Source organism: Antechinus flavipes, chromosome 4 (genome assembly GCF_016432865.1).
Source record: "Antechinus flavipes isolate AdamAnt ecotype Samford, QLD, Australia chromosome 4, AdamAnt_v2, whole genome shotgun sequence".
In the NCBI taxonomy this organism is placed as follows: Eukaryota; Metazoa; Chordata; class Mammalia; order Dasyuromorphia; family Dasyuridae; genus Antechinus; species Antechinus flavipes.
The window spans coordinates 281950977-281967314 of record NC_067401.1 but is presented as its reverse complement, the minus strand read 5'-3'; the positions used below and the strand labels follow the sequence as shown (position 1 = coordinate 281967314).

General features: G+C 34.3%; 1 protein-coding gene across 2 annotated transcripts in view; it reads left to right on the top strand.

Moving 5' to 3' along the window:
- Window positions 1-250: 250 nt before the first annotated feature.
- POPDC3 (popeye domain containing 3) overlaps window positions 251-16338 on the top strand; it is a 28077-nt gene continuing 11989 nt past the window's right edge. Inside the window, exons 1-2 of one of the 2 annotated variants that reach the window (XM_051997458.1) lie at window positions 251-479; window positions 10444-10518. The gene's annotated coding sequence lies outside the window, so the exon portion shown is untranslated. The remainder of the gene's footprint in view (window positions 480-10443; window positions 10519-16338) is intronic. The other variant, XM_051997459.1, reaches the window with a different exon arrangement.

Below are 16338 nucleotides of genomic sequence, written 5' to 3'. Positions count from 1 at the left end.
CGTTCTTCTCCCGAGCGCCTACTGTTATCTAGTTGGGTATTCGTCGCCACTTTCTTGGCTCTGGCCCCTCGGGTTCCTCCCAGATGTGGCTCCAGCTGCTCCCACCCCACCACAGCTGGTCTCAGTGTCTCCGCCTGCCAAGCGCTGCTGCAGCTACAGCTGCAGCCGCATCTGGGGGGGCGCGTGCGCCGTGGCAGCCGATGCCCGGGCACCGCCGCCTCCTCCCCGCTGCCCTGCCTATTTTAGTCCAAGCTGCCGCGGCCCGGCGCCGGGCTCGCCTGGAGCTGAGGGCTGAGCGCAGGGGCGCGGAGCTGACCCGTTGGGCCGGAGCTGCCGGCACCCACCCTGAATAAGAAGGAGAGCCGGAGCTGTCCGGTCAGCTCTAGCCTCGCAGGTTCTCAGCCTCCCAGCTAGAGTCCGGCTAGGATCTGAAACTTTTGTCATGCAACCCTGGAGCTTGTGCGGAGCGAAACAAAAAGGTAAGAAGGAGTTGGGAGAGGAGCTGCTGGCTGCAGCCGCCTCCTGCTCGGGTGTCGACTTACAGCCTGGCACCTCACGGGGCTAAAAATGGAAGCGAAAGTTGGAGGCACCCCGGGCTTTGGAGCAACTTTCCCGGAGCTCTCCAACACCATCTCTGCCCCTTCTTCTCTGTGCTCTGCCGCTACTCATATGTCTCCTCTCTTGCCCCAGGTCGGTTACTGGCACTGTCATTTTCCTTGGCTGCTCCCCAAATTCCCATTCCCTTCCCACGTTTTGCCCTTTCTCCTACCCCACTTCTCCACACTACTTTTTCTGTTGCCTTGCTCCTCATTTCTTTTTGCCTGTCAATTCTGCCTATTCCGTGTCTTCAGGGATCTCTTAAGAGATTTGGGGAGGAATCTAGTAGGGGAAAAAAAGAGCTCTCTCTTAGATTCTCATAGGCGTCTGTGTTTTTAGTTGCTGTCAGTCTCCTGTACTGGACCCTAGAGGGAACAGGATTGGTTCCCCTTGTCTTCAATTGCACACCGACTTGGGAGAACTGCCCCAATCTAGCTATCCATCTCCATCTTCTTTCACTTGTCCTATAGACGAATATGGTTGGGGGGAGCAGGGGAGACAACAAAATGATTCTTAATGTTTCCCATTCATATTCTATGCAAGGAGTTTTCAAATGCCTTACAAGCCTGCTTTATATTTCAGAGGAAGGTTACTGTCACTCCTTCTGGAGTTTCCTTCCTTCCTCCTTCCCTCCTATCCTTCCTTCTTTTCTTCTTTCATTTCTTCCTCCTTTTTTTTCTTTGTTCCTTTCTCCATTTTTCTCTTTTTTCCTTCATCCTTCCTTCCCTCCCTATTTCCTTCTCTTCTCTCTTTTTTCCTTCCTTCCTTTTTTCTTTTTTGTAAGCAGGTCAAAGTTTTAAGAGAAGAGTTCTTGGTGGGACTATGGTCAAGTTATTTTATTTCTCTATTCTTGTTTCCTCATTTATAAAATATAACACAACTGAACTAGATGATCTTAAAGATCCCATCCAACTCTAGTGATTCCTGATCCCTATATTGATTGAAAACACAAATAGAAAATTAATAAGATACAGATGGTAGGAATTTTTTTTTCAGCAAAGAGAAATTCAACAACTTTGGAAACAAATTCAAAACCTTTCCATCAAACAGGCACATTGAGTGATTTAAAAAAAATGTTAACCATTATATTTTAAGTATTTTGAAACTTCAGGGTAAGCATAAATTATAGTCAGTCCTTCCTATTTTTAATCCCTAAGGATATTTGCATAAAAATTATATTATTATAGTTTGAAATTGTTCTTTTTGGTAATAAATAACTAAACAAGAACGCTCAGTTGAAAACATAAACAAGACTGGGCTTGTTTATCACCAATATGGGCTTCAGTTTCCTGACTTATAAAATGAAAACATTAGATCAAATTCTTAAGATTCCTTCTGGTGCTAGTATTCCACAATCTTCAATACAGTATTTTCTAAAATTCAATTTCATTTAAGGTATTACCTACTCTCTAAATCTGTGTGCATTTAAGCCTTCAGACATTTGGTAAGCAGTTGGATTTCTTTAATTACACAAATCTCTTATAATATCTGAATCATAGAACAAACTCAACTTTTAAATGGTGACATTCTATGTTGTTAAATTTAAAAATGTGTCACCAGAAACTGGAATTCAGACTTTGTACCACAGAACTGACTAATAAGTTTGGCACATCTTTTTAGTGCTACTTGGTCAAAAAGAAGGCCTTAGAAGACTGAAACTAACGGCCAGACTTGTTTATGAAACAGTCTTCATATATAAGTATGGCGATAGGCTCACTACCTATGATTATTAAGTAAAATTAAATTTTAAGGTAGCCTTTGCAAAAATTTTGAGATTGACCCTTTAAAAAATAGAGAAAATTTCAGAATTTAGATTTTGTCACTATCAGTGAATATCATGGGCATATATAGCAATAAGCCTCCAAATGAGGAGAATTGTAAAGAAAAAAATTAAGATTTGCTTCTCTCAACTTCCCTTCCCCCATTTCTTTTCAAGAAATGAACAGGAAAATGTTTCAAAGGAAAAATCACAATTTTTTAAAACTTTCGTTTCATTATTATCATTAAACAAATCTGCTATTGATTTAGGCCTAATACTTCCTAGTTATGTCCTTACATGCTGAGCATTTATATTGTATCAAATCCATTGCTAATGTAAAAGAGACAGAGAATAGATAAAGTTGTACAACTAAATTATTCATTGAGTTAACAGATGTGAGTTGATGAGGACAGAAGGCTATATGACTGCCTTCTGATTAAGTATGTAAAACCTATCCTATTTGAAATCTGAAGATTCCTTGGTCTTGTAGACTTTGCCTAAATTTTGAATGTCTAACAAATTCAATATGCCTTAAAGGAGATATGACCATTGATTTTCCCATTATATAGTTGAGTACATAACACAATTTTTTTATACAGGTAAGAAACAGCACATATGTAGGCTTTTTTTATGGGCAAGAGAAGTATTATATTAGAATGCAAACTTGGTGCTTTTGAAATCTAATTTTCCTAATCTGTAGATAATAAGTAAAAACAGTAAAGAAAGAATTACATTTTTATTCACACATTTAAACTTGGGATGAGACTTCAGATAATATTTTGGATTTACAATAATAGCTTTATTCCAAATTGATTGAAGCAATTATCATTTTTTTGTTATTTGAAATGCAGTATTTTTGATAAACTGAGGGGCTACTAAATCTGAAGCTTCTTATTTTATCCTCTTAAAATATCTACCTAATACTTATAAGAATTAGAAGTTTTTGAATGGGAAGTTAAAGGAATACTACTTTGGCCAAAATATAGTGTGTGTATGAAAGCAAAAAGATGCACTTAATCTGGCAAGGGAAGTAGCAATCAGATTATGGAAGGCTACAAATACCAACCAAAAGAGTTTGTATCTTAGAAGCAATAAGGAGCTACTGAATATTTTCAGGGATATATATGTTTATTTGACGAACTAAAAGAGAAAATTATTCAATAAGGCAAATTAAGGAATAAGAGAGGTTAGAGATAATAATACCTAATATTTACATAGTGCTTACTATGTATGCCAGGTATGATACTGAGCACTTTACTATTATTCCTAATTTATCCCAAGAGAGGTTAAGTGATTTCCTTAGAGTCACACAGCTAATATCTGAAACTATTTTGGAACTCAGGTCTTCCTGATGCTAGCTACTGTGCCAACACACTTAACAATAATAACAATAATAAATAACTTATATAGAATTCAAAGGTTTGCAAAGCACCTTGCACAAATTTGCCTTTAATTCTCACAACAACCCTTATAAAGGAAGAGGGGAACCAAAGGAAAGCAATGATATAGAAGCCAAGGAATAAGAGCATTCAGAAGGGGACAGTCAATAGCATTACAGGCTAGAGAAAGTTAGAATAAGGACAAAGAAGAACAAGAGATGCAACAATTGAGTTGCTAAAGAGATCAAAAGTCAGAGTATAAGAATTTGATAAATAAGAGAAGGTCTAGATATCAAAGTAATGAGTTGTAGATGTCTTTTTCTAGGAATCTGAACTTGAAAGGAAGAAGAATTTGGGGACAAGAAAAGGTTTGGAATAATCTGCTATCTGGAGTGGATAGAGAATGACTAAGAGGAAAAAAATAAAAGGATAGCCTCATAATAATGAAGATGCATTTGAAATTCAATTAAATAAATACCAAAATAGTCTATTTTTGTAGTTGTTAGTGTCATACCCTCAAAATTATTTTTCATCTACTCAACAATTATTTTGTATGTAATGATTTTTATATTGTTTCCCCAACTAGAACATAGTTGCTTAGCTTAGAACATAAGCTTCCAAAGACTATAAGTATAAATGTTTTTTGCTCTTTGTAACCGTTGAGTAGCATAATCCCTGAAACATAGTTATGTAAAGGTAAATTTTTGTTGATTGTTAGTTAATTGTTGATTAAATAATTAATTTTGTTGATTAATTATGAATAGAAGCAGATAATTTTGCTAGTGGGTTTACTCAGAGCTGAAGCTGGGCTAGGCATGTGTAACTCTAAGACAAGGAGACAAACAATTCAAATACCCTTGGAATTGATTGACATCCTTCAGAGGATGCTCATGATGAAGTGATTCAAACATAGGTTTAGAACATTTTTGACAATGCTGAGACTCTTCTATCTCCAGTTGTTAGCATATTAATTCATGAGAGAGTCTGTGTTTTGGTGAAAAACACTAGATTGAGAATCAGAAGATCTAAGTTTTAGCTCCAGCTATGCCATATATTAATTATGTATCTTTGAGCCACACAGCTCATTTATCTGTCTCTGTCTGTCTCTGTCTCTGTCTCTGTCTCTCTCTCTCTGTCTCTGTCTCTGTCTCTCTCTCTCTCTCTTCTCTCTTATTTTAATACTTTTCCCCAAATACATGCAAAGATAATTTTCAACATTCACCTTTACAAAACCTTGTGTTTTCTCCCTCTTTTCCCCATTCCTCAAGAGAGCAAGCTATCTGATATAAATTAAACATATATAACTCTTCTAAACATATTTCTATATTCATCATGCTGTGCAAAAAAAAAAAATCCAAAGAAAAAAACAAGCAAACAAAAATAATATAAAAAGGTGAAAATGCTATGCTTTGATTCCCATTCAGTCTCCATAATTCTCTCTCTGGATGTGGATGATACTTTTCATCATAAATTTATTGGAATTGCTTTGAATCACCTCATTGTTGAAAAAAGCCGAGTCTATCACCACTGATCATCATATAATCTTGTTACTGTGTACAATGTTCTCTTGGTTCTGCTCACTGAACTCAGCATCAGTTCATCTAAGTCTTTACAGGCTTTTCTGAAATCAGACCAGATCATCATTTCTTATACAGCTCATCTCTCTTGGCATCTGCTTACTCATCTGTCAAATGAGTTGGACTTAATTACACTAGTAGTTCACGTTTTTGAATTGCTTTTTGACTTAGCAAATGTGTTTGTTCTTTTTGGAAACTTTGTGAGATAACTATAATGGACATTATTATGGGTACTTTAATACGTGATGAAATTAAGACTTGAAGTTTGTTACTCAGGCATTAAATGGTGTCCTGCAGTGTAGTTATACTCAAATCCAAAGAGAACCTTACAGCCATATTGACTTAGAAAAACAAAAAATCATGATCATCTCTGTAGTATGGTATTTTTATTTATTGTTTTGTTAAATATTTCCTAGATATTTTTATTTTATTTCAATTTATTAAGTAAAACAAGCATTTCCATAACATACAATTTTTAAAAAGATGATTGCACATGAAACTGAAAATTATTGTTTGCTTTTGGGAGTTTTTCTGGTAAGTTGCAGGCTTCTGAGTAGATGGAGCATGGTACTTGGTATCCTAGTGACCTGAGTTTGAACTAGATACTTACTAGTGACCTGAACAAGTCACTTATATTTTTCTCTCAGTCTTAGTTTTCTCTCCTTAGAACTAGAACATTTGCCACATAGGTTAAAATGAGATTTTATATATATATAAAACATGTTTTGGAAAACCTCAAAGAGCTACATAAAATTTAGCTGTTGTTGTTGTTGTTGTCAGAGCTGGGACTTGAATTAAAATTATCTAAATCTAAATCTAGTACTCTTTTCATTAGATCAGACTCCAAGAAGGATGCCAGAAATGAACCACGTGGAATTTGAATCTCAGACACATTAGTGCCATCTATAACAAAGGGTGGGATAAGTGGACATTTTAAAAATTGTATATTATATTGAAATGATTTCTAGAATCAAATGATCATAGGAGCATAAATTTAGAGCTAGAAGGGGCTGAAGCTCAGAAAAGTGAGATAATTGATCCAAGAATCATATAGGAAGTTAGTGGCAAAGTCAAAATTCAAACCCAAGATATCTGATTATAAACGCAATGAACTTCCACTGTTTTACTCTTTCTAGCTTTCAAACTGTTACTCTATTTTGTTGAGAAAATCTGTTAATCTTTCTGGACCTCAGTTTCTTTATCTACAAAGTGGAGGTAATCATATTGATATTTTTTTACCTTGCTATGTTTTTGTGAAGATCGGAAGCAAAGGTTGAGTGTGATGAGTTTTGTTAATATAGTGTTTTTGTAGTCAGGACATTGTGGGCCTTTTTGGACCTGGATAAATTTTCATTGTTCAATTTTATATGGCTTCCTTGTGCAATTGTTTCAAAGTATGTATGCATGTGAGATTTGTGTATGTGTGTGCATATGTGTTCTGTTTTAATGCTTTGAAAAAGCTCTTATTTAATTCCGACACAGATCAGGAATCCCTCTTTTCTTTCTTGATCAGTTCACTTCTATCAACAAAGTCAACAACAACATACTAAAAGCCTCCAAATTACCTACTCAACTCTCAGGGTACTCCTCAGTAGCTATAGCTGCAGTATAACCAAACACCATCAATATTCCCCCCAAATAAAACAAAAACACAATCAACCCCCAAAAAGTACTATTTAGACTCACAAAAATAGCATAACCCAAACCCCCACTAGCCACAAGACTTAACCCTCCATATACAGGAGATGGTTTAGAAGCAAAAGCAACAAACCCAAAAATTAATAACAAAGACAATAAGAAAATTATTATCATTTCCATAGCAGTTTCAATATGGACTCTAGCCATAACCTATGGCATGAAAAACCATAGTTGTACTTCAACTACAGAAACTAATGACCAATCTACGTAAAACCCACCTATTTATAAAAATCATCAACCACTCATTCATCGACCTCCCTGCACCTTCCAACATCTCTGCTTGATGAAACTTTGAATAGAAGGAAAAAACTTTCAGAAAGATTTATAAGAATTTCTGTGGCTAAAAAATGAATAGCTTTCTGGTGATGATTCTTCCTTGGTTTACCTATGCTGATTTTTAAATGATAATTGTATGATATATACCATCACCATGACATTCTCACATTACAATTAACATTTCTCTAGTGTTTTAAGATTTACAAAACAAAAATCCTGTGAGGCAGGTAACAGATGTATTTTTAACTCCATTTTACAGATTTTAACTGAGACTTGCAGAAGTTAAATTCTTTGCTCAAAGTCACATAACTAATAAGCAAAACAGTCAAGATTTGAACCCCAAATGCCTGACTTAAAATCCACTGCTCTTTCCATTAAATCATGCTTTATGTGAAATATTTCTAACTTGGTTGGATAGTCTGAAGCCTTGACTTCACTGGTGAAACTTTCAAGCTCTGAAAGTCACTTCTGGAAGATGTTTAGTGAGAGATAATTTTTGGTTATCTTCTTCAAAAAAAAGAAGAAAAGGAAAGTCCTCTGGTACTCTTACTAGCATGAGAGAAATTATGGTGAAACATTCACACACACAAACACAAATATAATCAGACAAATATATGCATAAATATATATATATAAACATACATATATATATATATGTGTGTGTGATCTGTGTATGTATATACATGTACATATATATGGATAAAGATAAACACATAGAGAAAGAGAGAAATGTATACATCTCCAAGTCATCAACAAAAATATGAGAGTTAAATTCATGGACACTGACAAGGTTATCAAGAGACAGTATACAGAAAGAAGAGAAGAGCACTGACAACTGAACACTGAAGAATACTCACAATAAAGGACATCATGATGTTAAGGACCAGCAAAGGAAACAAAGGAAGGGTCAGACAGGTAAAAAAAGAATGAGGAAAGAACAAGATCATGAAAATTGAGAGAGCAGAGAATGTCTGAGATTAGCAGGTGGTAAATAGTGTCAAGTATATTAAAGCTTAAAAATAGTAAGGACTGAGAAAAGGCCATCAGCTTTGCCAATTAAGAGATCATTTTGTGACATTTAAAAAGTTCAAGAGATAATTTTTGTGTAATCATTTTATTAATCATTCTAGTATATAATTAATAAAAGGGTTAATGGCACTCTTGGATGTCAAAGACTCTTCAAGGAACCCACTCAGCACATATGCCCTTGGAAGAATGGTTGTTCTTAATGATGACAATTCTTGTTGGTTAATTATTAATGAAAAAAATGAATATTATAATGATAGGTGGATCTATTCCAATGAAAGACTGAGGGATGTGACTGATTATATCATTTACTTCCAAATCAGCCCCTGCTTTGGACAATCTAGGCAAAGGATTTACCACCCTGCTCAATCCTGCTCAACCCTGCCTGAGTGGAACACAGAGAGCTAGAATTCATCTTAGATTAAATTCTTTGTAAAGTTTTCTAGTTGTAGGGCAACAATTCCACTTAGATAAGATAGTCTAGATGTGGTAAATTTTTGGTAAAGATCAGAGATCTCTCCAATAATTTGTTATTTAATAACCATTTTTCTCCATTGATAACTTTGAAGAGAATATTATCCCTTGGAAAGCCAAATTGTAAAGGGCTGAGGGTGGAAGAAGAGGAGTAGAGACAACAAAGTATAGAGTAAACAACCTATAGATTTTGTTTAGAAATCTAACTCTGCCAAGAATTCCTCTGGCCATGAATTTCTCCTATCATTGACATGAATTTAAGAAGGAATAAAAATGCAAATTCCTATGACTGTTTACCATTCATTAAATATAGCAGGAGTCAGGAGAACTGAGTTTAAGCACCAACCTTGATTCTTTTTTTGTTTCTCAGTTATTTCAGTCATGTCTAGCTCTTCATGGTCCCTTATGGGATTTCCTTGGCAAAGATACTAAAGTGGCTTGATGTTCCTTCTCCAGCTCATTTTCCAGATGAGGGAACTGAGGCAAGCAGGGGTAAATCACACAGCTAGTAAGTGTTTGAGGACAGATTTGAATTTAGGAAGATGTCTCACTTTCCTGCCCTCACTGTTTACCAATAGTATAACCATCACTTAAACTCTCTCAGACTCAGTTTCATCATCTATAAAAATGGAGATTGCAATAACTCTACAGTGGTTATGAGCTTCAGGTGAGATAATTTAGGTAAAATACTTGTAAACCTCAATATAGTATATAAATATCAACTAATGATATATTATAATCATATTAACATATTATGATTGCTGTTCTTAAGCTGGTGATAAATGAAACCAACAGAAACCTTTCCCAATTAGATAATTTCTAAATGCTTAGATTATAAATTACTTTTGAGTTCTTTAAGATAAGATATGAAATTGCTAGGGAGTAATTATTTATTTTTATTTTTGGAGACAGTGTGGTGTGGTAGAGAAAGCCCTGAACTTGGAATTATACTTACAGATTTTGAGTTTGAATTCAGTCTCTTTCTTTTTGTTACTTGTTGAACTATGGACAAGTTATTTAAATTTTCTAGGCCTCAGTTTCCTCATCTGTAAAATAAACAGTGTAGGCTACATGGCTTTATAGTCCATTCCTATTTTAGATCTATGGTGTATGATTTTTCTTCCAATTTGATACAACAGGAAATTTTCCCCCATTGCTCTTAATATGTGTTATAGCTATTGGTGAGCTATAGTAGCCACAATAAGTAAGGTGGTGTCCCATTCATTCTGTAAGATTTCAGTATAGTATAAAATCCTTTTTTTTTTTTTTTAGTGAGAAATGAAATAGAAAAAAATATTGGTAATATTGATGATTTTACAAAATCTAGTATATAAATCACATAGTGCTCCCTTCTGTATGAGCCCAATATATGATAAAATCTCCCATAATGAGAGTAGAAATGTACGGAAGGGCATCTTAACATTTCTATTGGCCCTGGTACTACTTCATGCACCTTAAGTACATTGGCAAATATAAACATAAACCAGACCACAACACCAGAAGTAGAACCAATTTTCTTTGACTAAATAGAAAAGGAAATACAGGTTGGTTATCAAAAGCGAATAGATATGGGATCAGAAGGCCTTAATGTACATTCTGGCCTTGCCAATTATTAGCTATATGAACTTCAATGATTCATTTCTTCTCTGGGTTTCAGTTCCTCCATCTGTAAATTGATGATGTTGGATCAGATTTCCATTGGCCCTTCAAGCTATTGAAAAGGAAGAAACAGGTAGGAATCTTAAAAGAAGAAAAGATTTTTATTGTTTGCTTATGTTTGTGCCTTGTATATACTCTAAATTCCCTGGTAATAAGGATTGTCTTTTTTATACCTTTTATTTCACAAAGATCTTGGTATCTCCCATATCATTTGGCTCATTCTCATATTTAATTTTATCAATTAATTAATTCTCAATCATATTTAATCATCTCAATCTCTAGAACCATTCAGATATATGTTTAAATGTTTTTTACTAATTAAGTTTTAACATCTCTTAATCAACTGAATTCAGAGCTCCTACCAGTTGATCAAATATTAACAAACTAAAGAAACTTTCTTTCCCAATAGTAATCATTATTCTTCTTCTAAAAATTAATCCTTTGATCTCTAAGAATAAATAAATATTAAATTTATTGGACATATAATTTTTAATGAGGAAATTAGTAGTACAAAGATGTAGATAATTATTTACAATATTTTAGTTGTGAGAATGATCACTACCAAGATCACTTCAAACCTTCAGCTTAATAGCAGGAAGGAAGGAAACAAGCCCTTAGTATCTACTCTAACTTCTAACAGCTCTGGGAGGTAAATGATTTCTTATTTTACAACTGAGAAAACCGAGGTAAACAGATTAAATAACTTCCTCCATATCATATAGCAAGTAAGCATCTGAGGCTGGATTGGAACTTAGATCTTCATGGCCGAAAGACTTATCTAATAGGCTACTTAGCGCATGATTTCACTTCTGAGAACATAGTGAGGACAAGTAAATTTTTTTCAAAAGAATATTCTTCATCCTTTTCACACCCAAAAGATTAAAATGGCTCAATCAAGAAGGAAAGCTCTCAGATCTTCCTTCTCTGCCTTCTTTCTGACCATGACAAAAAAAACAAAACAAAACAAAACAAAACAAACAAACAAACAAAAAAAAAACAACAGTATCTTTGGCTTTTTCTAAGCCATCTCCATGAACAGATTTTTACAAATCCAGTATCAATATTACTTTTTGCACAATATTTCCTTTGGCTCTTAACAATGCCTCTATCCTCTCTAGAAAGATGCTGTTGAAATATGTTACATATAGATGACCAAATCCATTGACACATATATTGGTGGTCAATCAATATTTTTCAAAATGCTACTAATGCATTTTAACCATATTTATTTCTGGAAGTAATACATGTTACTTCTTTTGTATTATTAGGCAAAAATACCTAATTTTGTGATTTAAAAAAAATACACATAATAGTTCATGGATTCAGATCAAAAAGACCATCTGGACCAATCCTGTTATCCTGTAGGTATGGAAACTGAGGCCCAGAAAAGTAATGTGACTTGCCTAGGACTTCCAACTTAAGAACAACTCCCAGAGGCAGTGTTCTTATCACATTACATTGTTTCCAATACCTCTGCTAGGAAAGATGGACAGAATGCTTCATTTGCTATTCTCTGGAACAAATTAACATTTGAGTTTGACTTCATTTAATAATCTTTTGATTTCTATTTTTACAATCATTATATATATTATTCTTTTTGCTCTCCTTGTGTCGTACAAATCTTCCCATATTTCTCTGAATTCCCCATATTAATAATTTCTTAAAGCTCAATAAGATTTCATTAATTTTACACGAGTTTTTAAATTCACTTTCCAATAGATGGACACCCATTTTCTTTATAATTCCTTACTACCAGACTACTGCAACAAATATTTCCATACATAGTGAGTTTTTCCTTCCTTCCTTCCTTCCTTCTTTCCTTCCCTCCCTCCCTCCCTCCCTCCTTACTTTCTTCTTTCTTCCTTCTTTTTTCCCCTTTTCTTTCTTTCTTTCCACCAGTAATAGAACACTGAATCATAATTTTCCTTGCATAATTCCAAATTGAATTTCACAAAGATTAGATTGATTCATAGTTCTAATAGAAATTTTATGGAATACTATTTTCCCATACCTCCTCCAATTATTTATATTTTTTGTCATGTCTGCCCATTTTCAGGTTGTAAAGTAAAACCTCACAGTTGTAATTTACATTGCTCTTAGCCATTAGTGATTTGGAGCATGTAACCATGTGAACATCTATAGTTTTACACTAAAATTATTAATGTAAAGTAAAGATGCTTCACATTTTATATAGTATTTTACTCCAAGGCATTTTAATGAACATTATCAAATTTGATCTTTACAACAACTCTGTGAGGTAGGAAGGGGAAATAATTATTATCCGCAATTTATAAATTGGGAAACTGAGATCCTTGACTTGCCTGTAGTCACAATGCAAGCAAATAGGTTAAAAGTAACTAGAAGTAGTGATGGCATATAGATTCTAGTTTACCTACAATCTGGAAAAAGAGGAAATCAATTACAGACATGATAATTTGATATCTGGAGGATATACTGAAACTGATACTAATTTAATGAGTAAAATATTGGTATAATTATGTTCTTCTGGATTGCCTAGCAACCAAAAACCAGTTCAATAATACATGTTGTCTAGAGTCATTGATTCCAACTAAATTAATACTTTAACTGGGGAATTCAGGGTTATAGAAAGACAATAAGGTCTCCATATAAATCCAGTATTGTACAAAGCATTTAATTTTTTCCCAGTCAAATTTTCTTCCTCTTTCTCCTCCCTTCTAAAGCCTTCCCTCATAACAAAGAATGAAAAAGATGGGGAGAAAGTTTAGCAAAATTAAACACTACATCTAAGAAGTCTGATATCTCTAGAAAAGAAGGAAATGTCTTTTTATATGTCTTCTTTATGACCAAGCTTTGTCATTATAATTTCACTGTATCAAGCTTTTATTTTTGTCATTATTGTTTTTTGCATTTATATTGTTGCAGTTCTTGTGTATATTATTTCCCTGACTCTTCCTATTCCTTTTTGTATCAATTCATATTAATTTTCCCATGTTTCTTTATATTTATTATATTCATCATTTCACACAGTACAATAATGTTCTATTACAATCATGTAAAACAACTTTTTAATCATTCCCCAAATGATGGACATCTACTTTGTTTCTAGTAAGACAAAATGGTGTAGACATTCAACTAAAAACTTTTTTTTAATTTGCTAACCACTTTGTCTTTGTGAATAGTATCTAGAAGACTGTATCTTGTACAGAATGCCTTGTAACTATCTCTGTGATAGAAGTACAGGATTCCTGTACCTTCCTTCTCCCCGCAACCAAGAGAAATGTTTGAACACTTCTCTGGCTTCTTGTGGCATGGGATGGCAAAACACCATAATAAATCTTTTGGATTGGTTTTATGGATCATAATTCCATCATTTATTTATTGGATTAGTGGAGCTTTTCGTTTTAATACTACAATATGGCTGGTAGCCATCTTGGCCTATTCTGCTCTATATTTCATTGATTTTATGGAATTTATGTTATCTTAAATAATATTCAGATTTGAATTGGCATTTGGGAAAAGTTTTCTACGCAGGCTTTCTTCAATCCTGGAACGTTTTCCTCCTTATCTTCATCTTTCTCAGGCTTTATTCAAGTCTTGGCCAAAGTGCTACTTCCTGTAAAAAAAAAAAAAAGCTTTTCCCAGTCCTCCCTTTATTTTAATGTCTTCCCTTTAAGATTTTCTATATCTTGTTTGTACAGAGTTGTTTGCAACTTTTCTTTCCCACTAAACAATGAGCTCCTCCAAAGCAGGAACTATTTTTTGTTTGTATGTATATTGCTTTTTAAGTATGTGCTATTATTCCCATTTTACAAATGAGGAAACTGAGGCAGAAAGTTAGTGAGTTTCCCAGGGAGTTGAATGATTCCATTCAATTCACTAAATTTTAATTATCACATTCTTATCATGTGCTAGGGCTCTATATATAGGACTAATTTTTTTTTCAAAATTAGGCTGCCCTTCTATACAACGAGTTTGCAATTTTGTTGGGGATTGGGGTGAATAATTGATTCTCTATGACAAATAACTTTAATACAAAGAAGAAGATGAATATACATGAAATGCAATTAAGATAGTTTAGCAGATAGAGTGCCAAGCCTAAAATCAAGAAAATTCAAATTCAGTCTCAGATACTTACTAACTATGTGGCCATGAGCAAGTCCTTTGGTTGCCTCTGTGTCCTTATCTGTAAAGTGAACTGCAAACCACTTCCTTTGTGGCAAACACTAGTATGTTTGCCAAGTAAACCCCAAATGAGGTCACAAAGGATTAGATACAATTGAAAACAACACAATTAAATGATTTCAATACAATTAAAATGCTAAAAAATTCAGCAGAGAGTCTGGAACAATTGTCATAAAAAGCTTTCCTGGATAAGGTCGGCATAGAAATATGGGTAAAATTTCAACTGAAGGAAATGGAAGTTATTTGGGAAGGGTATTCCTGGAAAAGAAAATGAAGTAGGAAGGGACTCAGTTGCTGGAAAGTGAAAGCGCAAATTTAGGGACCCCAAGTATGTTTGAGTAGAGGGTATAGGAAAGGGAAATTGGAACTTAATTGTAAAGATTTTTAAATGGCAGACAGAGGAAGCTGGATTTTATTCAGAAAGCACTAGGGACTGTTTGTTAAATTTTTGAGAAGTAGAATAATGTAATTAGACTAGAGCATTAGGAAGATTGATTCACAAATATGATGGACTAGATACAAAAGAGGCTGCATGGTAGGAAAATGGAAAGGAATTGTCCTGGTCCAGCACTGGGAACCTAAACTCAGGTGGTGACAGTAGCAATGTGAAAGATGGCATGATTTTAAGGGAAATCATAGGAGTAAAGCCCTCAGTACTTGGTGTCTGATGGGATCCTCTTCCAAGTCCAATTAAAATAATGAGAATCATCCCCACCCCCTTTATGATGCTAATTACCTGACCAGGCAAGAGATTAACATAGGATAAAGAACACTGGATTCACAGTTCAGATTTCAACTCAATTATTAACATATTATCTGTGATCTTGGATATGTTATTTCAGTTTTCTAGTTTTCTTCCTTCCAGAAAATTCTTCCTCCAGAAAATGAATCTTTTAGAAAATTCTTCTTCTAGACAGTTAATCAACAAATATTAGCAAATGCCTGTGATGGGCCAAGCCTAGGCTTAGAAATATAAAGGCTATTGCGGTCCTGACCTCAAGCGGATTATATTCTAAAGGAGGACATAACATGCATATATCTATACACACACACACACACACACACACACACACACACACACACACATATATATATAAGTATATGTACATATAAAAAGTTTATACAAAGCTGAAATAAAATCATCTTAGTTTCATGGAAGACACTGGCAGCTGGGGAACCAGGAAGAATCTAAAATAAAAGGTTGCTCTAATGCTGAATCTTGAACAAAACCAGGAATTCTAAGAAGCAAAGGGAAAGGAAAGTTTGAAGACATGAAATGGTACAGAGAAAATTGAGTGTTAAAACAGAATAGCAAGAAAAATGATTTTGCAGCTAGATGGCACACTTGACAGGTGGATATCTCCCTGGGCTTGTAATCAAGAAGACTCATCTTCATGTGTTCAAATACAGCCCCAGACACTTAATATCTGTGTGATGCTGGGCAAGTCTCTTAACCCATTCTTCCTTACTTACTCATTTGTAAAATGAGCTGAAAAAGGAAATGGCCAACCACACTAGTATCTTTGACAAGAAAACTCCAAATGCACTCACAAAGAGTTGGATATGACTAAACAACAACAAACAACAAAATAGTTTGGCTGGATCATAGTATTCATCAATGACTGTGTATTATGTAATAAGATTAAATATAAAGAGCTTTTAGTGTTAAACGGAGTTTTTATTTGATTATAGAGGTAGTAAGGATACAATGACTTTAATGAGAAAAGGG